The following is a 25561-nucleotide window of genomic DNA, read 5'->3' as shown; positions in this document are numbered from 1 at the left end:
CTCCTCTCCCCTGTAACTATTCCCCAGGTTGTTGCTGTAAATATGTCTTAACCTACCATTTAGTTCCACCTCCCACATATGCAGTGACATCACCTGGTTTAAACGTCTCTAGAGACAATATCTCTCTCACCATTACTCAATGTCTATGTTTACCTCCAATGTACCTACATCCTACCATACCTCTGTCTGTACATTGTACCTTGAATCTATTCTCTCACGCCCAGAAACCTGATCCTTTTACTCTCCGCTCTGAACAATCTAGACGACCAGTCCTGATAGCCTTTAGCCGTACTCATCCTACTTCTCCTCTGTTCCTTTGGTGATGTAGAGGTTAATCCAGGCCATGCAGTGCCTAGCTCCACTCCTACTCCCCAGGTGCTCTCATTTGTTTACTTCTGTAACCGTAAAAGCCTTGGTTTCATGCATGTTAACATTAGAAGCCTCCTCCCTAAGTTTGTTTTATTGACTGCTTTAGCACACTCTGCCAACCCGGATGTCCTAGTCGTGTCTGAATCCTGGCTTAGGAAGTCACCCCAAAACCCTGAAATTTCTATCCCTAACTATAACATTTTCCGACAAGGTAGAACTGCCAAAAAGAGCGGTGTTAGCCTGCAGAGTTCTGTCTTTACTATCCAGGTCTGTACCCAAACAATTCGAACTTCTACTTTTAAAAATCCATCTTTCCTGAAACAAGTCTCTCACCGTTGCCACTTGCTATAGACCACCCTCTGCACCCAGCTGTGCCCTGGATACCATATGTGAATTGATTTCCCCCCATCTATCTTCAGAGCTCGTGCTGCTAGGTGACCTAAACTGTGACATGCTTAACACCCCGGCCATCCTACAATCTACGCTTGATGCCCTAAATCTCACACAAATGATCAATGAACCCACCAGGTACAACCCCAAATCCGTAAACACGGGCACCCTCAAATATATCATCCTAACCAACTTGCCCTTCAAATACACCTCTGCTGTTTTCAACCAAGATCTCAGCGATCACTGCCTCATTGCCTGCATCCGTAATGGGTCTGCGGTCAAACGACCATCCCTCATCACTGTCAAAAGCTCCCTAAAACACTTCAGCGAGCAGGCCATTCTAATCGACCTGGCCGGGGTATCCTAGAAGGATACTGACCTCATCCCATCAGTAGAGGATGCCTGATTATTCTTTAAAAGGGCCTTCCTCACCGTCTTAAATAAGCATGTCCCATTCAAAAAAAATTGAACCAGGAACAGATATAGCCCTTGGTTCTCTCCAGACCTGACTGCCCTCGACCAGCACAAAAATATCCTGTGGCGTTCTGCATTAGCATCGAACAGCCCCCGTGATATGCAACTTTTCAGGGAAGTTAGGAACAAATATACACAGGCAGTTAGGAAAGCTAAGGCTAGCTTTTTCAAGCAGAAATTTGCATCCTGTAGCACAAACTCCCAAAGGTTTTGGGACACTGTAAAGTCCATGGAGAATAAGAGCACCTCTTCCCAGCTGCCCCTCTTCCCAGCTGCCCACTGAACTTAGTGGGCAGCTGGGAAGAGGTGTCATCACCGATAAATCCACTATAATTGAGTATTTTAATAAGCATTTTTCTACGGCTGGCCAAGCTTTCCACCTGGCTAACCCTACCCCGATCAACAGCCCTCCACCCCTCACAGCAAACTCACCCAAACTCCTCCACTTCTCCCAAATCCAGATAGCTGATGTTCTGAAAGTGCTACAAAATCTGGCCCCCTACAAATCCGCAGGGCTAGACAATCTGGACCCTCTCTTTCTAAAATTATCTGCCGAAATTGTTGCAACCCCTATTACTAGCCTGTTTAACCTCTCTTTCGTATCGATTGAGATTCCCATAGATTGGAAAGCTGCCGCGGTCATCCCCCTCTTCAAAGGGGGAGACACTCTAGAACCAAACTGCTACCGACCTATATCTATTCTACCCTGCCTTTCTAAGGTCTTCGAAAGACAAGTTAACAAACAGATCACTGACCATTTCGAATCCCACCGTACCTTCTCCGCTATGCAATCTGGTTTCAGAGCTGGTCATGGGTGCACCTCAGCCATGCTCAAGGTCCATCGATAAGAGACAGTACTGTGCAGCCGTATTCATCGACCTGGCTAAGGCTTCCGACTCTGTCAATCACAACATTCTTATTGGCAGACTCAACAGCCATGGTTCCTCAAATGATTGCTTCCTATTTCGCAACAAAGCATCCTTCACTCATGCTGTCAAACATACCCTCGTAAAACTGACCATCCTACCAATCCTCGACTTCGGCGATGTCATTTACAAAATAGCCTCCAACACTCTACTCAACAAATTGGATGCAGTCTATCACAGTGCCATCTGTTCTGTCACCAAAGCCATAAATACTACCCACCACTGTGACCTGTACGCTCTCGTTGGCCTTCGCTTCATACTCGTCGCCAAAACCACTGGCTCCAGGTCATCTACAAGTCTCTGCTAGGTAAAGCCCCACCTTATCTCACCTCACTGGTCACCATAGCAGCACCCACCCGTAGCACGCGCTCCAGCAGGTATATCTCACTGGTCACCCCCAAAGCCAATTATTCCTTTGGCCGCCTCTCCTTCCAGTTCTCTGCTGCCAATGACTGGAACAAACTGCAAAAATCACTAAAGCTGAAGACTCTTACCTGCCTCATTAGCTTTAAGCACCAGCTGTCAGAGCAGATCACTGTACCTGTACATAGCTCATCTGTAAATAGCCCATCCAAGCTACCTCATCCCCATACTGTATTTATTTATTTATTTATCTTGCTCCATTGCACCCCAGTATCTCTACTTGCGCATTCATCTTCTGCAACATTCTTCCATTCCAGTGTTAAATTGCTATATTGTAATTACTTCGCCACCATGGCCTATTTATTGCCTTACCTCTTATTCTACTTCATTTGCACATGTTGTATATAGATTTTTCTACTGTATTATTGATTATATGTTTGTTTATTCCATGTGTAACTCTGTGTTGTTGTAGGTGTCGAACTGCTTTGCTTTATCTTGGCCAGGTCGCAGTTGCAAACTAGTTGCAAACTAGCCTACCTGGTTAAATAAAGGTGAAATATAACATTTAATAAATAAAAAGGAGAATATGTTCTCAGTCAACTTACCTGGTAAAATAAGGATCAAATAAAAAATCGAACAATTCCCACAATGTTCCACAATTTCCAAAATAGTCCATTTGATGTGGTTAAAATAAAATATTTGTTTTAGGTTTAACATAATATTCCATTGATGTTCACGTAATATACATTTTAATAACTGGTCTTGGAGGTCCTCAGAAAATGTCCGTTTTACCACAACATTCTCAGCACACAAGTTTGTAGCTCCTTAAAACTTAAGCAGATTGGAAAACATCTCCATTATGTTTCTCTCCAGATTTAATGGCAATTTACATTGTATAATTACTCGCACAACTGGACAGTTTCTCCTGTTTTAAAACATATCTTTTGTGACGCCCCCACATGTGTTCTGGAAATGTTCTGTCAACATCAGGTGAATATTTTATAGAAACATTGTATAATCATCAGCACGACTGGACAATTTTATGTTAACATTTGCCGCAACCTAACAAATGTTCTGGGAACTTTCACAGAACCATTTTCTTCTGGTAAATTGGGTTATTACATTACCTGGAAACCTAATGAGGACTTTTGGGGAATGTTCTGTTGTGGTTATTAAAGATGTTGTGCACAACATTTTTGTGAATGTTATGCGAACACAAATATATGTTATCAATTGAATGTTTTTGGGATGCTATCATACTAATGTTAGATAAAACCCTAACTAGAAAGTAATGGGTATCTTAGCTAATGTTCTGGGAATGTTCCCAGTTTTCTGGGCTGTCTCTCCCATAGACATCTTAAGGAGCCAGAGCGTTGTAGTACACAATATGTAAACTGTGAGACAGCAGATATTAAATATATAAACATGATTTCTTTGGGGCTTCAGTTGAAGGTCTCGGAAAAAGACTGTGTTCCAAAAAAACTCCTAGGTTGAAAGATAATTGTCATCCTCCTTTGAATTTCTGTTTAGATTTGGAATTAATTAGCTTTCTATACTTGTTAGTCAGGCCACATGAAATACTGAGCCTTTGATGCAAGAGACTTCTGCTGTCAGGAAACAGCAGGCAAATTAAACAGAATATTCCTAGTCCTATGTTCCACTATGCTCTGTTCAGGGTAGCTGTTAGCCTGTTGTCAATGACCAAAGACACCTTAATCTCCTCCAAATGAGTGAAACGAACAGCTCGTACGTGATGTGGAATCTAGCTGCCATGGCAACCACTGGCAGGTGGGGGATGCAGGGCCCCTTTTGTAAACATGTGAGGTCACGTGAACGAGGGATAACGTCATCATCACATTAACCTGGGCGAGACAGGGGGCTTGCCTGCTCCGTTTAGCAAAAATATATGATTTGTTTACACTCATGGCACGGAATTCACTAACCAGGTGCTTTCCGATGACAGTTGAGCGACTGACAGCGTAGCAACTCTAGCGGTAAGAGCAGCAACTGAGGGAAAACGGCTCCCTCCTTCCCACACACGAGAGCATTGACAGCTGTTTAGACAGTGTGCTGATAAATCACTTTTACAAATGAGCATCACTCATCCTGTGAGCACATTTAGTGTAAACCCAGGGGAGTATGGCACACTCAAGTCATAGACAATAATCATATCTTGCAAAAGTCATATCCTTTAGATAGCTATAAATATGACATGTTAATATGACATATAAAAAAGGGAAATCAAAGATAAATTATTAGTTGCATAGTTACAATAGGTTTCATCGATAGATATGTTCGCCTTTGTTCTGCTGATTCTATGAATGACACAAAATGCCTCAACTATGCCCATAGCTAATCATGTATCGGCTTTTTTTATTGGTGGTAGGCTGGTCTCACCTATCCGGTCCAGTCGGTCGATGGCCACAGTCTCGAAGGCTCGTCTCATCATGGGATACTCCTCCAGCACCTCATTAAAGTTATCCACAGACAGGGAGTAGAGACGGCAGTACGTGTCCGCTCGCACACTGGCCGTCCGTCTGCCTCGGGTCAACAGACAGATTTCTGTGGGAGGGAGAGAGAGACAGGAGTGTCAGAGACAGACACAATTACTACACAGCCAGAGGGACCATCATTAATATATCTCAGCTACAGAAACATGTCAAAGAAACATGAGCCATTTGAATGTCATGCTCATGACAAAAGTCACTTGGACATGACACGCTCATTTAGTCCTGTTGTTCTAACCTCAGAAAAAACATGGTTACACTAGTAGGAATCAAATACAAAGCACACACAATCCTACAGTATCAATTTATTGCACGTGGAAATTGGTCATTTACTGAGGAGATGGGTCTTTGTTTTAACGGCCTAACTGTGACAGCTTAGTGAAGGGAGGGAGCTGCAGGGCTGGAGAGGTGGTGGAGCCAAGGTTCATTTCATTCAGGTGTTACCCTTCCTTCTCTGGCCTTGTGACTGACTGTTGTCTTGGCAACCATGTGCTCTTTTTACTCCGCTGCCTCCCCGGCTTTCCCGACTCACTCCCCTGTCACGTGTGAAAGGTATCTTCTGGCTCTCAGTGAAGAAAACCCCCCACTGGAATGTCATTTACTGTATGCAGTCATTTACTTGCTTTTACTAATTTTTAGAATATCGCCTTTGTGGCTTTGGTAACAAGTGGAAACCCTGCACTGGCTCCACTCTACAGATCAGCCTCTCCAGCGGTAGGCAAACCCCCTGGGGGCCATGGAAATAGAGGAATTAACAAGCTCAGTCAATATCAGCTTCCACCCGCGGGATAGACGCCCACACACCATTAAATAGCAACAAAGTGATGTTCTATACATGAGTTATACATTTACATAATAACCTCAATGACCTTCTCCACCCCAGATCCGCTCCCCCACTCTCAAAATGGCTCCTTATTCAGAGGGTATTAAAGTGTGACCTTGAGTGTCAGCGCAGCCATGTGTCTCTTCGCTATTTAGTGGGAGATTTACAGTTCTTCACAAGATTAATCATACTCTGTTTTCTCAGCTGTGCTGAGCGATGCAGAGGCAAGCAGCAGAACTCAATGCTGGGATGTGACTTTTCTGACCCTACTACACCCACTTACTCACCCTTTAAAAACAAATATGGGCTATGTCGTGTAGAGATGACATATACTTCCCTAATGCCCACATTTAATCCCTCATCATTGAAAATAAGAATTTATTAACTTTACTGACTTACTGACTTGCCCAGTTAAATAAACGTAACATTATTAATTATTTTACTAGGCAAGTCAGTTAAGAACAAATTCTTATTCACAATGAATGCCTAAGAACAGTGGGTTAACTGCCTTGTTCAGGGGTAGAATGACAGATTTTTACCTTGTCAGCTCAGGGATTCGATCAAGCAACCTTTCAGTTACTAGCCCAACGCTCTAACCACTAGGCTACCTGCCACTCCATTACCTTGTTTCTACCTTCATTCCATATTCCCTCTTCCTATTTTCTCCAGCAATAATATAAATTGTCAGCAATAGCAGATGAATCAACCACAAACACCACCACAAATCTAACAAATATTCTGATCAAGTATTCTCCTCCTAACCCATGCCATGTAAAAAAGGTTGGCTTCCTAGTGGCATATAATGGCTCTGTCATCAGTGTTCTGTGGACTAATTAGCTGTTATTAATGGGCATTTGTGCTGCTGTGGATCTCAGACATTCCTTCAACACCTGCCCATGCTCCACACCCGCCCATGCTCCACACCCGCCCATGCTCCTGTCACCTCACAGCCCAACCCACAGCACCAATGAAGTGAACTCTGCTCTTCTAAAGGGTCGTCACTAGTTACCACAGCCACAAAGTCATGGACCCTGCCTATTTCTACAATTGATCTTCTTAAAATGTGATTTTAAACCTAACGTTAGCCTAACCTTGACCACACTGCTAAGTGATTAAAGCTCATTTTCGATTCATACATTTTTACAAATGCCTTTGTGGCTGTGGTAATTAGTGGAAACTCATCTGAAGAGGAGCCGGGTGTGAAGAATGTCCCCAGACCCTAAGAAAATGACTGCTTTTTTGTGGGGGGAGGACAGGCTGCATGGGGAAGTGGGATAAAACTGGCTGCGGGGCGAGAAGACTAGCGAGAAGAAGTCAAACTCAAATGTCAGGGTGTTTTTCTTTTCCTTTTCATTCTCTTGTCTGCTACAGTTTTAATGTAAACCATTGGATTTATACGGAGCAAAGAACATGAATTAAGTCTACATGAATGTACTGTAATGTATACAACTTCTGTTCTATAGTAGATGTGTGTTATTAGCACCATTATAGAATAGAATAATATAGAATCTATTGATCCCAGGTTTTCCAGCAGCAGCAGATCTTAGGAAAGTTGTAGAAAATTAAATCCTAGAAAAGTAGTAATACTGTATATTGTTGACCATCCACACCTCCAAAATAGGATCCATCTGAGAGCTTCATGCCCATGGTTCCTTTGGTCAGGACACTGGTCACACCATGTTGGGTGAAGTACATCTTCTTGCCGATGGTGCCCTCCCTGATGATGTAATCTCCAGGCTGGAAGACCTCAAAGCGGAGCTTAGTCAACATAGCCGTCACAAAGTTGGGGTCGGTGTTGGCAAACAGGGGCATGGACGCCACCAGCTTACGGCAGTTGAAGTTGACAATTTCCTAAGGGTAAATATCATGACTTTTACTGAATTGCAATTTTGTTAGGTCTAAATCTAACATAGCAAAGGTGGGGAAATGGAAACAAAATGTATGGACTCATTTGTTTGGTTTAATGAGGTTCAGAACTTCAAATGTTGTTAAGGGACATATTTGCAAAAGACAACGATGAAGCTTTGTAGAGAAATCAATGTATTTTTGGTTCCTTTGTTCCACTCTTTAAGTGTGAGACATTGTCAGAGTTTTGATGGTGTGTTTTGTTGTTTTACCTCCCGCAGTGGTTCATTAAGCTCCTCCAGGATGCTCTCCTCATCAAACATCTTGCCCTGGTATCTGTGCTCGTAGTAGTCATGGATTTTCTGTCGGAAGTCAGCTGGCAGTTTGTGGAAAGACATGTACTGCTCCACTTGTTTGTACTATAGAATGAGAGACAGAGGGAGAGAGACAGAGGGAGAGAGACAGAGGGAGGGAAGAAAAAGGTCAAAGTAAACAGCATTCTGTTTATATGAATGGAGAATGTGGAATATGCTCTACAGCACCTGCTTATTAAAGGAAAAAGTTATTCCCCAAATTAAAGTTTGGGGGACAAAGACGTGTGTATATATAAGCTAGTCCAACATTTCCGAAAGTCAATATTCAATGGCATCTGTAGACTGTATAAGACGATGTTTGACAAATGTACATTTTAACCAAACTATTCTTTCAATGTCATACGAACATTAATACTAGTATTCAACGCATTGTGGTCGATATATGCATTCTCATTCAATATAATTCACCATAAAAACAGATTGCATATCTCTAAACCATGAGCTAAACATCTTTCAGTGATACTATATGTTTCCTATGCCTCATGGTGTACATTGAACATATAGGAAAGACTGGGAGGACACGTTCACAGCCATCTCCTGACCTATATATGCTAGAGAGCTGTTGGGAGGACCAAAAAAAGTTTGAGGAAACGTGACAGCTCCGGAAACCTACAGAGATTTATTCATGCTCTACTCTGTCAGTGGAGAAGTGTACCTGCTATATTTAATGTATATCCAAACACAGGCCTGCTCTCAGTCAACACAAACCAACATAACCCTGCCACAACTGTTTAGCTGCCTACAGTAGTCCTATTATTGGACATGGAACCACTCTTTGGTATGATGATGACTGTATTCAGTGGAAGACAGGGTTAGTTATTAATGTGAGCAGCATGCATTTCTGTACTTGGACACAGTTCTAAGAGGCTTAGATGTACACTATTTTAAATGGAATTGATGGGTATATGCACAGGGGTAGCTTAAAGCGGTTTGTAAAGCGGTAGCTGGCTAAGTATATTCTATGCTTATTCATAGAGAGAAGATCCCTGCTCAAATGTAATTTTTATGATTTACACAATTTAAGTTTAATTTAGTGTTTCCTTCTCTCTCTTTGAGGGAGCTGCCAATCAAATTGTGTCAATTGTGCTCACTTAAAACACACTTTACACCTACTTTTATGAAAGATATACTGTAGCTCCAGTATTGTCTTATGATGCCCTTTAATGTTCACTAAGTGTACAAAACATTAAGAACACCTGCTCTTTCCATGACATAGACTCTCCATGTGAATCCAGGTGAAGCTATGATCCCTTATTGATGTCACTTGTTAAATCCACTTCAGTCAGTGTAAATGAAGGGGAGGAGAAAGGTTACAGAATGATTTTTAAGCCTTGAGACAATTGAGACATGGATTGTGTATGTGTGCCATTCAGAGGGTGAATGGGCAAGACAAAAGATTAAAGTGCCGGGGTGTGGTAGTAGGTGCAAGGTGCACTGGTTTGAGTTTGTCAAGAACTGCAACGCTGCTGGGATCCACCTCCCAAAGGACATCCAGCCAATTTGACACAACTGTGGGAAGCATTGGAGTCAACATAGGCCATGATCCCTGTGGAATTCTTTCGACACCTTGTAGAGTCCATGCCCCGATGAATTGAGGTTGTTCTGAGCGCAAAAGGGAGAGCAACACAATATTAGGAAGGTGCTCCTAATGTTTTGTACAGTCAGTGTATAATGTCTTTGTTGCTGAACAGAAGAATAAACAGGGTATTTGCTAATCCATTGACAATGCTGTCTAGGTTTTATAAGAGCAGATAATTGGGTTTTCTCCCAGTTTCGAGCATCATTGGGTTTCAGTAAACAATGCACACTCCTGTCACACAACAAAGCTAGTGGTGAGAGAAGAAAACGGTAGCCTAACCATGTGACGCAGCTTGTGTATTAGAGCAATACAGTGAACAACACCCCTCCAACCATGGACAACCTTTTCCCTTTCCATTTAGTTATAAAAAATGTGAATAAAATATTGTACAAAAACAGATGCAGAAACAGCCACAAACAATGGGGAAATATGTTGTGTTTGAAATCAACAGCCTTGTTTTTCATACCACCCATTTGGCCCTACCCACCATAACATCATGGAGGGGGAAGTGTTAATGAATCTACACATGAATGAACCAACAGGAAGTTGTGGTCCTATTGATTCAAAGTGACTAATTGACAAGCCACATAGACTGATAATAGTGTAGTGATGCTAGCCCTATCTGAAGTAGGAGGATGTTGCATAATCTCTCTCTCTCTCTCTCTCTCTCTCTCTCTCTCTCTCTCTCTCTCTCTCTCTCTCTCTCTCTCTCTCTTTCTCTCTCTCTCTCAATTCAATTCAATTCAATTCAATTCAAGGGCTTTATTGGCATGGGAAACATGTGTTAACATTGCCAAAGCAAGTGAGGTAGATAATATATAAAGTGAATATATAAAGTGAAAAACAATAAAAATTAACAGTAAACATTACACATACAGAAGTTTCAAAACAATAAAGACATTACAAATGTCATATTATATATATATATATATACAGTGTATTAACAATCTCTCTCTCATTGCTGCAATACAGATTCAGGACTCACTACTGGGCTCACTGGGGAGGTATATTATGTGCTTAGCTTTTTCATTGAACATACTGTCGAAGTTAGTCATACAGTGGATTGTCATAGTACTGATGATTGTTTATACTGTCTGGCTCAATTGTAAATATTCCTTTCCACTTTATATCAACAATATGAAATATGTGCTAAAATGGACTGTTCCTGTCAAGCAGGAAATCAATCAAGGCTACACGAGTAACATGGTCACTCCCATCGTATAATCATGGCATCTAGGGAATAGGGTGTAATTTCAGACGCAATCCTTGTTTCTTTCAGACTGACAGATGTGTATCGAACATGGATGTATCCTTTCAACATATAGCATGCATCACATAAGACATGCATCACATAAGACATGCATCACATAAGACATGCATCACATCACCAAATGAGGGGAATTCAGTAAAGTATCATCAGACACGTAATGCATGCATTAATTTAGAGTGCTGATGTTTGCCATGCATGTCAATAGCCCATCCCAACAGGCAGGATTTATATGAATGGGAGGATGGAAGCAACAATGATCTCGCCTGTTTTGCCACTGCTGAGGAGGTAAGTGACATATGGGCAGTTTGATGTGATGAGATGTGACCCTGTCTGCTTCCATCGCCTGGTATCATTACTCTCTTCAGGACAACACAGAGTCCGTCCTCCCCAACCATCTTTCCTTTATACCTCTATCTCCTCTCTCTATCTTTATATCCTCTCCACACTTCTCTCCATTCTACCATTCTCTACCTCTACCTCCGTACTGGTCCCTCCTCTCTTTACCTCTCTTCCATATCTCTGTCATCTCTCTCACTCTCTCTCCTTTCTACCTCAATTTCCTCTCTCTTTGATCTACCTTTCCTCTATCCATCATCCCTTTTTCTCTCTAGTCTCTCTCTCATCTCTACCCCTCCCCTTCTACCTCTCTTCATGTTTTGTTGTTGTGGATAACTGGAGGGGCAGGCTGAGCTAAAACAGAACGGTAGTCGGGCCTGTGTCTAGGCCCGTTTGTGCCGTACAGCGAGATGTCAGTTTCTTTGGGGTATGAATGTGCTTTCCTGTATTTCTGCCTGCAGTATTTCTAAGTCCTGATACACGACAGAGTTACATGTTCATTCTGACCCTGAGCTCACAGATTGGCTCTCTGTCTGTTGACTCTCTGCTAGAGTAGTCTTATGGTTGACAAGCCATGCAGATGTAGCCTATAATGCGCTCTTCTCTGTTATGGCACCTTCATTGTATTACAAGCACATTGGACAAGTGACAGTGTAACACAATGGGAAGGTTACAGAGGGTAATGTCAGAAACACAGTTGTGACCCTATGTAGGGCTCCAGTCCTTGTGGCAGGGACACACACTCACTCACATCTGGATACCTATAAGAACAAGTAGCTGTTAATATCATTCTCTCTAATTAACTAGGTATGGAAATCCCCCTCGAAACATTTAATCTTATTATTTTGTTTTCCTCATAATCATAATCTAATTCATTCTTAATTGCAATCGGTCCTGGCATAAACATCCACTGAAGCATGTCATTCTCACTCCTTGTACCTTCCTATAAAACATTTTGCAAAATCAATGTTCATAGATTATTTAGTTATCTCTATGATGCTTGTAATTTGTCATGCTTGAAAGTTTAAAATGCTTATTAATATTTATGACTGTTATTCAAAGGTGTTAAACAAGGCTGCTTGACTGGAGAGAGCAGTATTCAGTTCACAATCATCTTCCATAGTAGTCAATATCAAGGTAGGTAGGACAATGTAAGGGTGTCTACTTTTCTAATGCTATGAAACCACAGCAACAGGTAAAGAATGACTAAAGCTGTATCACTTAAACTTTACAAATTTGCAGTATGTCACTAACATTGAAGACACATTGGGTTTATTAGTGATGGCTCTAAATCGACTATGTGACACTGACCCTTGGATGTACACAGAGAGCTAACATTAATAATGTTCATGTCAATCTCTCCTGGCTCAAAGTGAAGGAGGCGCACAGTACTACATAGAGCCATGACTTCATGGAACTCTATTTCACGTCAAGTAACTAATGCAAGCAGTAGAATTTGATGTTTTTTTTACTGATAAAAATACCCCTTATGCCGTCCTGTACCTTCGCCTCACCTCTGGATTACTGAACTCTGCCTGTCCCTGACCCTGAGTCTGCCTGCCGTCCTGTACCTTCGCTCCACCTCTGGATTACTGAACTCTGCCTGTCCCTGACCCTGAGTCTGCCTGCCGTCCTGTACCTTCGCTCCACCTCTGGATTACTGAACTCTGCCTGTCCCTGACCCTGAGTCTGCCTGCCGTCCTGTACCTTCGCTCCACCTCTGGATTATTGAACTCTGCCTGTCCCTGACCCTGTTTCCCCCTGCCGTCCTGTACCTTTGCCTTACCCTGGATCTTCGACCCCTGCCTGCCTTGACCTGTCTTTGCCTGCCCCTGTTGTGACAATAAACATTGTTACCTCGACAGTCTGCACCTGGGTCTTGCCTTGATCCCTGATAGCACAATACACACATGTACACAAGGATTTTGTGTTGTAGATACTTAGTAGTAGAGTAGGGGCCTGAGGGCACACACTTAATATGTTGTGAAATCTGTTGTAAATGTATTGTAATGTTGACATTTTTTTATAACTGCCTTAGTTTTGCTGGACCCCAGGAAGTGTACCTAATGGGGATCCATAATAAATACAATTATACACTTGACTCACTATCTCTATTCCAAGGTTTTGGAGGATGTTGCCTTTTATCAACTGCCAGCTCTATGAGTTTTACCATCCATTGAAAACTGGACATTTGGAATAAAGAGAATGGAGAAAATGAAGGTCAGTGGCATCATTTTAATCTTACAATTTCCCCTAAAAAATAAACTGCCACAACTCCAAACTGAAGTGAAATGATGGTAATGGTGGACTGATGCAGGGGAATGCAATCACTATCCCAGTTCACAGCACCCTAGCAAAAGCTGCCAGCTTACTCAAAGGTAATAAAGTTCACCGTTGCCCCTAGTGGCTGGTTTTGAAGGCAATTCTAGACGTTCTTGCGACCAGGATGGGATGTCTAACTTAGACTTAAAACTTGAGCGATCTCCCAGCAGATTTACCATGAAAGCCAAGAGCAGTGGTGTAGTGGTTCCTGGAAAAGTGGGTATACTCTAATTTTGCCAAACATTTCCCAAACAGCCCACCCGGTGAAGGAAATGTGCCCTGTGTGAAACATTCTATATGAAACAGTGACAGTTTCTGAAATATCTAAAACGCCGTGCACTCCCTAGATAGCCAGCTATTAGGGTCGGGGTTGGTCAGGGAGGCCACGGTTCCACTGGACATAGTGACGCAGGGGAATCAGGGAGCGTATAAGTCTCTTTATTATTGATTTGCCTGCGTTTCCAGTGGTGCTGGGGATTCCCTGGCTGGCTCGGCACAATCCTAAGATTTCGTGGAGACAGGGGGTTCTCCAGGGGTGGTCAGAGGAGTGTTCTGGAAGGTGTCTGGGAGTTTCCATCGGTGCCAAGTCGGTGGAGAGTCCAGACCAGAGTTCCAAGGTGCGCATCCCCCCGAATATGCCGATTTGGCAATCACTTTCAGTAAAAAGAAAATGACAAAATTACTACCTCATAGACCGGGAGGGGATTGTGCGATAGATCTCCAGGTAAACGCTGCGCTTCCCAAGAGTCACGTGTACCCATTGTCCCAGGAGGAGACGTTGGCTATGGAAATATATGTCACGGAATCTCTGGGACAGGGGTACATTCGGCCCTCCATCTCACCCGTTTCCTCGAGTTTCTTTTTGGCCCTCCATCTCACCCGTCTCCTCGAGTTTCTTTTTTGTGAAGAAAAAGGAGGGAGGTTTGCGTCCGTGTATTGATTATAGAGGTCTAAATGTCATCACAGTGGGGTTTAGGTACCCACTACCTTTCATCGCTACTGGAATCATTTCACGGAGCACAGTTCTTCACAAAACTGGATCTCAGGAGCGTGTATAGTCTGGTGCGTATTCGGGATGGAGACGAGTGGAAAACCGCGTTTAGTACCACATCGGGACACTATGAGTACCTCGCCATGCCGTATGGGTTAAAGAATGCTCCAGCCATCTTTCATCCTTTGTAGACGAGATTCTCAGGCGTGGTTGTTTATATCGATGACATTCTGATCTACTCAGCCACCCGCGCCGCGCATGTGTCTCTGGTACGCAAGGTGCTTGGTAGACTGCTGGAGCATGACCTATACGTCAAGGCTGAGAAGTGTGTGTTCTCCAAATGAGCTGTCTCCTTCCTGGGCTATCACATTTCCACCTCGGGGGGTGGTGATGGAGTGTGACCGCATTAAGGCCGTGCGTAATTGGCCGACTCCGACCACGGTGAAGGAGGTGCAGCGTTTTTGGGGGTTACTACCGGAGGTTTATCCGGGGTTTTGGCCAGGTAGCGGCTCCCATTACCTCACTGCTGAAGGGGGGCCCGGTGCGTTTGCGGTGGTCAGCAGAGGGTCGGACAGAGCTTTCAACAGGTTGAAGGCGCTGTTCACGGATGCACCCGTGTTAGCGCACCCGGACCCCTCTCTAGCATTCATAGTGGAGGTGAGCGCTCGGGTACGCCACCAAAACTCCGCCCCTGCGCTTTCTTTTCGAGGAAGCTCAGTCCAGCGGAGCGTAACTATGATGTGGGGGACCGGGAGTTGTTAGCGGTGGTCAGGGCTCTGAAGGTGTGGAGACACTGGCTTGAGGGACCGACTACCAGAATTTCTTATCTGGACCGACCACCAGAATCTGGAGTATATTCGAGCAGCTAGGAGACTGAAACCACGTCAGGCAAGGTGGGTCATGTTCTTCACCCGATTCCGTTTTATGTTGTCATACAGACCGGGCTCCCAGAACGTAAAGGCTGACGCACTGTCCCGCCTTTACGACACGGAGGATCGGTCCACTGAGCCTACTCCCAACCTTCCCGTCTCGAGGCTGATGGCACCAGTGGTATGGGAGGTGGACTCGGACATTGAGCGGGCGTTACGGGCGGAGCCCGCGCCTCCTCAGTGTCCGGCTGGGCGGAAGTACATGCCGCTTGGTGTCCGGGAACAACCGATTCGGTGGGCTCACATCCTACCCTCCTCGGGTCACCCTGGGGTGGCAAGCACAGTGGGGGGGGCCTCCGGGAGAAGTATTGGTGGCCCACCTTGGCTAGGGACGTTAGGGTTTATGTCTCTTCCTTTTCGGTATGCGCCCAGAGTAAGGCTTCTAGGCACCTTCCTATAGGGAATTTACAACCCCTCCCCGTTCCACAACGACCATGGTCTCACCTATCCGTAGATTTCCTGACCGATCTCCCCCTGTCTCAGGGGAACACTACAGTTTTGGTGATTGTGGATTGGTTCTCTAAGTCCTGCCGTCTCCTCCCGTTGCCCGGTCTCCCTACAGCCCTACAGACTGCGGAGGAATTATTCACCCACGTCTTCCGGCACTACGGGGTAACGGAGGACATCGTCTCTGATCGGGGTCCCCAGTTCACGTCTGGGGGTCTCGGTCAGCCTGACCTCCGGTTATCACCCCAAGAGTAATGGGCAGGTGGAGAGAGTGAACCAGGAGGTGGGTAGGTTTCTGCGGTCGTATTGCCAGGACCGGCCAGGTTAGTGGGCGAGATACATCCCCTGGGCTGAGATGGCCCAGAACTCACTACGCCACTCCTCTACTATCGTGTCCCCATTTCAGTGCGTGTTGGGGTACCAGCCGGTCCTGGCACCATGGCATCCGAGCAAGACCGAGGCTCCTGCGGTGGAGGAGTGGGTGCAGCGCTCCAAGGAGACCTGGAGGACCATCCAGGGATCCCTCCAAGAAACCAGTGGACGGCAGAAGAGGAGTGCTGACCGCCACCGCAGTGAGGCCCCCGTGTTTGAACCGGGGGACAGGGTCTGGCTCTCGACCCGAACTCTGTGTCTGTCAGCGTAGTGTCCAGAGCATGGAGGCGCTACCAGGAGACAGGCCAGTACATCAGGAGACGTGGAGGTGGCCGTAGGAGGGCAACAACCCAGCAGCAGGACCACTACCTCCGCCTTTGTGCAAGGAGGATCAGGAGGAGCACTGCCAGAGCCCTGCAAAATGACCTCCAGCAGGCCACAAATGTGCATGTGTCTGCTCAAACGGTCAGAAACAGACTCCATGAGGGTGGTACGAGGGCCCGACGTCCACAGGTGGGGGTTGTGCTTACATTTGCCAGAGAACACCAGGATTGGCAAATTCACCACTGGCACCCTGTGCTCTTCACAGATGAAAGCAGGTTCACACTGAGCACATGACAGACGTGACAGGGTCTGGATACGCCGTGGAGAACGTTTTGCTGCCTGCAACATCCTCCAGCATGACCGGTTTGGCGGTGGGTCAGTTATGGTGTGGGGTGGCATTTCTTTGGGGGGCCGCACAGCCCTCCATGTGCTCGCCAGAGGTAGCCTGACTGCCATTAGGTACCGAGATGAGATCCTCAGACCCCTTGTGAGACCATATGCTGGTGCGGTTGGCCCTGGGTTCCTCCTAATGCAAGACAATGCTAGACCTCATGTGACTGGAGTGTGTCAGCAGTTCCTGCAAGAGGAAGGCATTGATGCTATGGACTGGCCCGCCCGTTCCCCAGACCTGAATCCAATTGAGCACATCTGGGACATCATGTCTCGCTCCATCCACCAACGCCAGGTTGCACCACAGACTGTCCAGGAGTTGGCGGATGCTTTAGTCCAGGTCTGGGAGGAGATCCCTCAGGAGACCATCCCCCACCTCATCAGGAGCATGCCCAGGCGTTGTAGGGAGGTCATACAGGCACGTGGAGGCCACACACACTACTGAGCCTCATTTTGACTTGTTTTAAGGACATTACATCAAAGTTGGATCAGCCTGTAGTGTGGTTTTCCACTTTTTGAGTGTCACTCCAAATCCAGACCTCCATGGGTTGATACATTTGATTTCCATTGATAATTTTTGTGTGATTTTGTTGTCAGCACATTCAACTATGTAAAGAAAAAAGTATTTAATAAGAATATTTCATTCATTCATTCATTTATTTTAGTGTTCCCTTTATTTTTTTGAGCAGTGTAATATATATATACAGTTGAAGTCGGAAGTTTACATATACCTTAGCCAAATACATTTAAACTCAGTTTTTCACAATTCCTGACATTTAATCCTTGTAAAAATTCCCTGTTTTAGGTCAGTTCGGATCACCAGTTTATTTTAAGAATGTGAAATGTCAGAATAATAGCAGAGAATGATTTATTCAGCTTTGATTTCATTCGTCACGTTCCAAGTGGGTCAGAAGTTTTACATACTCTCAATTAGTATTTGGTGGAATTGTCTTTAAAATTTTTAACTTGGGTCAAACATTTCGGGTAGCCTTCCACAAGCTTCCCACAATAAGTTGGGTGAATTTCGGCCCATTCCTCAAGACAGAGCTGGTGTAACTGAGTCAGGTTTGTAGGCCTCTTTGCTCGCACACGCTTCATCAGTTCTGCCCACAAATGTTCTATGGGATTGAGGTCAGGGCTTTGTGATGGCCACTCCAATACCTTGACTTTGTTGTCCTTAAGCCATTTTGCCACAATTTTGGAAGTATGCTTGGAGTCATTGTCCATATCGAAGACCCATTTGCGACCAACCTTTAACTTCCTGACTGATGTCTTGAGATGTTGCTTCAATATATCCACATCATTTTCCTCCCTCATGAAGCCATCTATTTTGTGAAGTGCACCAGTCCCTCCTGCAGCAAAGCACCCCCACAACATGATGCTGCCACCCCTGTGCCTCAAGGTTGGGATGGTGTTCTTCGGCTTGCAAACTTCCCCCTTTCTCCTCCAAACATAACGATGGTCATTATGGCCAAACAGTTCTATTTTTGTTTCATCAGACCAGAGGACATTTCTCCAAAAAGTACAATCTTTGTCCCCATGTTCAGTTTCAAACCGTAGTCTGGCTTTTTTATGGCGGTTTTTGAGCAGTGCCTTCTTCCTTGCTGAGCGGCCTTTCAGGTTATGTCGATATAAGACTTGTTTTACTGTGGATATAGATACTTTTGCACTTGTTTCCTCCAGCATCTTCACAAGGTCATTTGCTGCTGTTCTGGGATTGATTTGCACTTTTCGCACCAAAGTACGTTCATCTCTAGGAGACAGAATGTGTCTCCTTCCTGAGTGGTATGACGGCTGTGTGGTCCCATATGTTTCTATTTCCATGTGTTTATACTTGTGTGCTATTGTTTGTACAGATGAATATGGTACCTTCAGGCGTTTGGACATTTCTCCCATGGATGAACCAAACTTGTGGAGGTCTACATTTTTTTTTCTGAGGTCTTGGCTGATTTCTTTTGATTGTGTCATGATGTCAAGCAAAGAGGCACTGAGTTTGACGGTAGACCTTGTAATATATCCACAGGTACACCCCCAATTGACTCAAATGATGTCAATTAGCCTATCAGAAGCTTCTAAAGCCATGACATAATTTTCTGGAATTTTCCAAGCTGTTTAAAGGCACAGTCAACTTAGTGTATGTAAACCTCTGACCCACTGGAATTGTGAAACAGTGAATTATAAGTGAAATAATCTGTCTGTTAACAAATGTTGGAAAAAATGACTTGCACAAAGTAGATGTCCTAACCGACTTGCCAAAACTATGGTTTGTTAACAAGAAATTTGTGGAGTGGTTGAAAAACAAGTTTTAATGACTCCAACCTGAATGTATATAAACTTCCGACTTCAACTGTATTATCCTTGACAAACTCATTTATTCTCCTCTTTGACTGTGCGTTTTCGACAGTTTTTACTTTTGGACGATTGTCTGAGGGTCCATTGGTTGCTTCTCAGCCGTTCGCAGCCAATGGCTAGCAGTGTCTTACTTGTGATAAAAATTGATTTTTGCCATAATTTTTTTGAGTCATTATTGAATTATTTAATGGAACAAATCAAACAAATGTCATAAACAATTCATGGTAACCTCATTAACAATTCATTTAGACCAGCCGTTTATTTGAAACAGGCATTTATTTTGCTGAAATGTGACTGAGTTTGATTTAAGTTTTATGGTATTTAACATAGTTAACGTTTTTGGGAAAGCCTTTCCATCTTCCAGAAGACGGTTAGGTCTATTTTTCCTATTCCTTAATTGTTTGAAACCTGGACGTTTTACTTAAAATTGAGGCATGTCTTACCTTGCTTCAAAGTTGCCTATAGTTAAAATTACACCATAGAAAGATGGAGGCAATTATTTTATAAAGACTTCCTCATATGCGTTCTCCTGTTCTATTGGTTTCCTTTCAACTTATTTTCATTGTCTAGCAGCCAAAGGCATTATCCTAGTCATACAATATAAGCAATCCATGACAATTGTTGCATCTTTAGATCTCCCCTCTTTCTAAATTTCGAATGGACATTTCCATCTCTGTCCATGAAACCACTCACATGTGAACAGCGTTCTACAACCGTGCACATTGCTCCGCCCAAAAAATGGAAGAAATAATAACTTATCAACATTTTAAGCTAAACATTCTGATCTGTTCCATCAGCCCAATTAATTTATACAGCGTATACCTCCAGTAGACTACTTTGGTATGCATAGTGGGGATTAAATAATGAGTATACACAATGTCCATTGAAAAGTAAGTGGTATATACGACGTATGCCTGCATATACCCTCCACTACATCACTGGCCAATAGTTTTTCCTGACCTTTTGACCTGACAAGGAAAATGTTTGGGTTCCCCCACTGGGTTTGCGGTTTTCCTGAACCAGAGTGTGTACTGTACCCAGCCCTACTACTAAATTGTCGGGCTGTTGGTGGGTGCAGGTAGCTGATGGATGTTAGTCTGTAGCTCTGATCTCTACAGCTCTGACTCACTGTTTAACTGCAGGCCAATGAGCAGCAACATCAAACTGAGCAGGACGTATATGATAAAGGGACCCCATAGCAATTAAACACACACATAGAGCCTGCAAACAATGCACAAGACAAAGACCCATACAAATCTTGTGTGAGAAGGACCCCTATGTGAGTCTATGGAGAGTCCGTCATACGACAGTTACTGTATTAGATATTCCACTTCACTAGAAGTCAGACAGAAGGAGTAGGTCTTTAAAGCTTGCTCAATTTTTCTAGACTATTATTACTACGAGCTTTCACAAGTAGCAAAGGTTCAGGCAAATACATACCCATCACACTATGGAAATATTGGCTCGTTAGGGGTTGCGTTGAGTAAATGGTGACAGTCGGTTGAGTGGAGCACTGTACCTTCCTAAAGGCCGCTTGGGTCACATTTTCCTCAGAACCTATTTATAAGTGCTGCTCCATCCCTCCGGAGGAGGACAGTAACATGACGCCTAATGCTCAAGGTGGGGTGGCCGTGGGAACGCTGTGTCCTCAGGCAAATTGTGTTTCATCCAGCTAGACGTCAAGGACCCCAAGGACGTCAAGATGAGAGAGGGATGGGGGTTGTGTCACCTCCAACAGTAGAGGAGAGGACACAGGGACATGCTGCTGCTGCACTCTTTCTGCACTGTCCTCAATATGACAGACAGACAGGTTAATGACAGTGTATCCTATATGAGAAAACTAGAGAAGCCACCCAGCAGACATGCCCATGTGTGTTTATGTGTGTGTATCTCAGTGTATCTGTGTGTTTATGTGTGTGTCTGTGTATCTCAGTGTGTGTATCTCTGTGTGTCTGTGTGTGTCTGTGTGTGATGCGTTCATATGTGCGTCCATGTGAGCATGTGTTCGTCTACATGGACTGTGTGACCGAGAGAGGTAGATTGAGAGGAACAGAGTGTACCTTTAGTGTGTCTAATCAGAAACAAAAAGCCCTGACCGCCTAATGCACTGAAGCCTAGACACCACACTGTGTGCATTCTGATAAATCAGTAGCCTACGCAATGTCTAACAGTGTGGACCGTGCAAACAATGACTATAGCTTTTTCTCATTTGTGACGCTAGTATATGGAAAAGAGGATTGCTGGGTGCCAAAAGTATTATGGCAATTCTATTTCAACACCGAAACCATGACCAACTGTTTACACTGAGCTGGGTCAATACTACCCCGCATTGTCATCTGCTTTTACACTATCCTGTACAAAGAAACTTTCAGACTCATTATACCATTATCACTATGTTATCTGATGGCTGCTTCAGTGTGTATCACAGTATACTGTAGTTAAGAAGTTGATGATTAATAAAAAGCCATAATGTATGTGGGCCTGAGGGAGATCTGGATGTGATGAGCTGTCTTAGCTGGACCACGATAGTCACATAGTTTAGACATTATAGAAGTGGAGCATGAGAGAGAGTGCAGTTCCAGGAAGAACGTGGGCCTTCGTGGCTTTGCATGCTTTTCCAGGGACAGGAGACGTGTGCATCTCTTTAGCTAGCGATCTATCTCTCTCTCAAATCAGGTTGAATCAAATTGTATGTCACATGCTCCAAATACAACAGGTGTAGACCTTACAGTGAAATGCTTACTTACAGGCCCTAACAAACAACACAGTTTAAAAAATAAAATTAAAATACCTTAAAAAAACAGAATAAGGAATCAAAGTTAAAAAATAATTAAAGAGCAGCAGTAAAATAACAATAGTGAGGCTATATACAGGGGGTACCGGTACAGAGTCAACGTGCGGGGGCACCAGTTAGTCAAGGAAATCTTGGTCCCTGAATAGGGAGTAGTAGGGATGGATGTGTTGTGTCAGGTCATCACTAGTTACCACAGCCACAAAGTTATAAACCCTGCCTATTTGTACAACTGATCATCTTAAAATGTGATTTTAAACCTAACGTTAGCTTAACCATAACCATACTGCTAATCTTATTCCCAACCTTTAAAAAACTTAGCAGAGCTCATGCCTTTCAAGCAACTTTTTTCAAATCATCATTAGACTCGCATCTCCCTCAATGTCAGTAAGACAAAAGAGATGACCGTGGACTACAGGAAAAGGAATGGAGGTCGAACACGGCCCCAATCACATCAATGGGTGGAGCGGGTCGAGAGTTTCAAGGTCCTTGGTGTCCACATCACCAACAAACTATCATGGTCCAAACACAACAAGAAAGTCGTGAAGAGGGAACGACAATGCCTTTTCCCCCTCAGGAGACTGAGAAGATTTGGCATGGGTCCTCAGATCCTCAAAAAGTTCTACAGCTGTACCATCGAGAGCATCCTGACCGGTTGCATCACCACCTGGTATGGCAACTGCTCGGCATCCGACCGTAAGGCGCTACAGAGGGTACTGTGCACAGCCCAGTACATCACTGGGGCCAAGTTTCCTGCCATCCAGGACCTATGTACTAGGCGGGGTCAGAGGAAGGCCCAAACAATTGTCTTGGTGTATTTGGACCATGATAGTTTGTTGGTGATGTGGACACCAAGGAACTTGAAACTCTCGAACCGCTCCACTACAGCCACGCTGATGTTAATGGGGGCCTTGCTAGAAATAGACAAAGAAATAGGAGTACCTATTTATTTGTTATTTGTTGACCGCTCAACACAGAATAGCCCATGGGCGCACTCCCTCAAATCGTTTGGAGAAAATATCCTTTGTATTTTATTCAGCTTTGTTCAACTGTATTCGTCATACTATAAAATAATGCCACAAAATGTTAAGAAAATCCTGTCTACTATAAGAACTAGTGTAGCGCACAGCCATTTGGCATAGCCAGATCAGGACTTAACCTGAGGACAACTCAGAGTACGCTATTCTGTTCTTCTGAAATAGACTACATTTTCATCATATCATGTTTCTTTAGACCTGTCTAAAATAAATCATGGATTCATTGTGAAGGTGTAGGCTATATTACATGGATTTATTAGACTTTTTAAAATGTAGATGTTCCAAAGGTCGGCAGTGGCTGGAAGCCAGGAGATGCTAAATGTGTTTATGTTAATTAACGGTCAATTACTGTGAGACCAACAGTTATTTGCTTGACAATACCTAGGTGTCTGGTTAGACTGTAAAGTCTCCTTCCAGACTCACATTAAGATTCTCCAATCCAAAATTAAATCTAGAATCAGCTTCCTATTTTGCAACAAAGCCTCCTTCACTCATGCTGCCAAACATACCCTCGTAAAACTGAACATCCTACCGATCCTTGACTTTGGTGATGTCATTTACAAAATAGCAACACACTACTCAGCAAACTGGATGTAGTCTATCACAGTGCCATCTGTTTTATCAACAAAGCCCCATATACTACCCACCACTGTGACCTGTATGCTCTCGTTGGCTGGCCCTCACTACATATCCGTCGCCAAACCCACTGGCTCCAGGTCATCTACAAGTCTTTGCTAGGTAAAGCCCTGCCTTATCTCAGCTCACTGGTCACCATAGCAACACCCACCCATGGCACACGCTCCAGCAGGTATATGGCACTGGTCATCCCCAAAGCCAACACTTCCTTTGGCCACCTTTCCTTCCAGTTCTCTGCTGCCAATGACTGGAACGAATTGCAAAAATCTCTGAAGCTGGATTCTTATATCTCCCTCTCTAACTTTAAGCGTCAGCTTAAGGGTCTACAGTCAATCACGGATTACAAAAAGAAAACCAGCCCTGTCGCGGAACAGGATGTCTTGCTCCCAGAAAGACTAAATCACTTTTTTGCTCGCTTTGAGGACAATACAGTGCCACTGACACGGCTCGCTACCAAAACCTGCGGACTCTCCTTCACTGCAGCAGACGTGAGTAAAACATTTAAACGTGTTAACCCTCGCAAGGCTGCAGGCCCAGACGGCATCCCCAGCCGCGTCCCCAGAGCAAGCGCAGACCAGCTGGCTGGTGTGTTTACGTTCCCACATGCTTCAAGAGGGCCACCATTGTTCCTGTTCCCAAGAAATCTAAGGTAACTGAGCTAAACGACTACTGCCCCGTAGCACTCACTTCCGTCATCATGAAGTGCTTTGAGAGACTAGTCAAGGACCATATCACCTCCACCCTACCTGACACCCTAGACCCACTCCAATTTGCTTACCACCCCAATAGGTCCACAGACGATGCAATCGCAACCACACTGCACACTACCCTAACCCATCTGGACAAGAGGAATGCTGTTCATCGACTACAGCTCAGCATTTAACACCATAGTACCCTCCAAACTCATCATCAAGCTCGAGACCCTGGGTCTCGACCCCGCCCTGTACAACTGGGTACTGGACTTCCTAACAGGCGTGAGGGTAGGTAAAAACATCTCCAACCGTTGATCCTCAACACTGGGGCCCCACAAGGGTGTGTTCTGAGCCCTCTCCTTTACTCCCTGTTCACCCACACTGCGTGGCCATGCAGACCTCCAACTCAATCATCAAGTTTGCGGACGACACCACAGTGGTAGGCTTGATTACCAACGACGACGTGACGGCCTACAGGGAGGAGGTGAGGGCCCTCGGAGTGTGGTGTCAAGAAAATAACCTCACACTCAACGTCAACAAAACAAAGGAGATGATTGTGGACTTCAGGAAACAGCAGAGGGAGCACCCCCCTATCCACATCGACGGGACAGTAGTGGAGAGGGTAGTAAGTTTTAAGTTTTAAGTTCCTCGACGTACACATCACGGACAAACTGAATTGGTCCACCCATATAGACAGCGTTGTGAAGAAGGCGCAGCAGCGCCTCTTCAACCTCAGGAGGCTGAAGAAATTTGGCTTGTCACCAAAAGCACTCACAAACTTCTACAGATGCACAATCGAGAGCATCGTGTCGGGCTGTATCACCACCTGGTACGGCAACTGCTCCGCCCACAACCGTAAGGCTCTCCAGAGGGTAGTGAGGTCTGCACAATGCATCACCGGGGGCAAACTACCTGCCCTCCTGGACACCTGCACCACCCGATGTCACAGGAAGGCCATAAAGATCATCAAGAACAACAACCACCCGAGCCACTGCCTGTTCACCCCACTATCATCCAGAAGG

The 25561-nt window shown here is 44.5% G+C and overlaps 1 pseudogene; it reads right to left on the bottom strand.

Annotated features, from left to right (window-relative positions):
- LOC115109265 (potassium/sodium hyperpolarization-activated cyclic nucleotide-gated channel 2-like) overlaps positions 1 to 25561 on the bottom strand; it is a 103484-nt pseudogene that overhangs the window by 17440 nt on the left and 60483 nt on the right.

This window comes from Oncorhynchus nerka, linkage group LG25 (genome assembly GCF_034236695.1).
Source record: "Oncorhynchus nerka isolate Pitt River linkage group LG25, Oner_Uvic_2.0, whole genome shotgun sequence".
Lineage (NCBI taxonomy): Eukaryota > Metazoa > Chordata > Actinopteri > Salmoniformes > Salmonidae > Oncorhynchus > Oncorhynchus nerka.
Note: the sequence above shows the minus strand (reverse complement) of the source record. Positions and strands in the feature narration are given on the sequence as shown.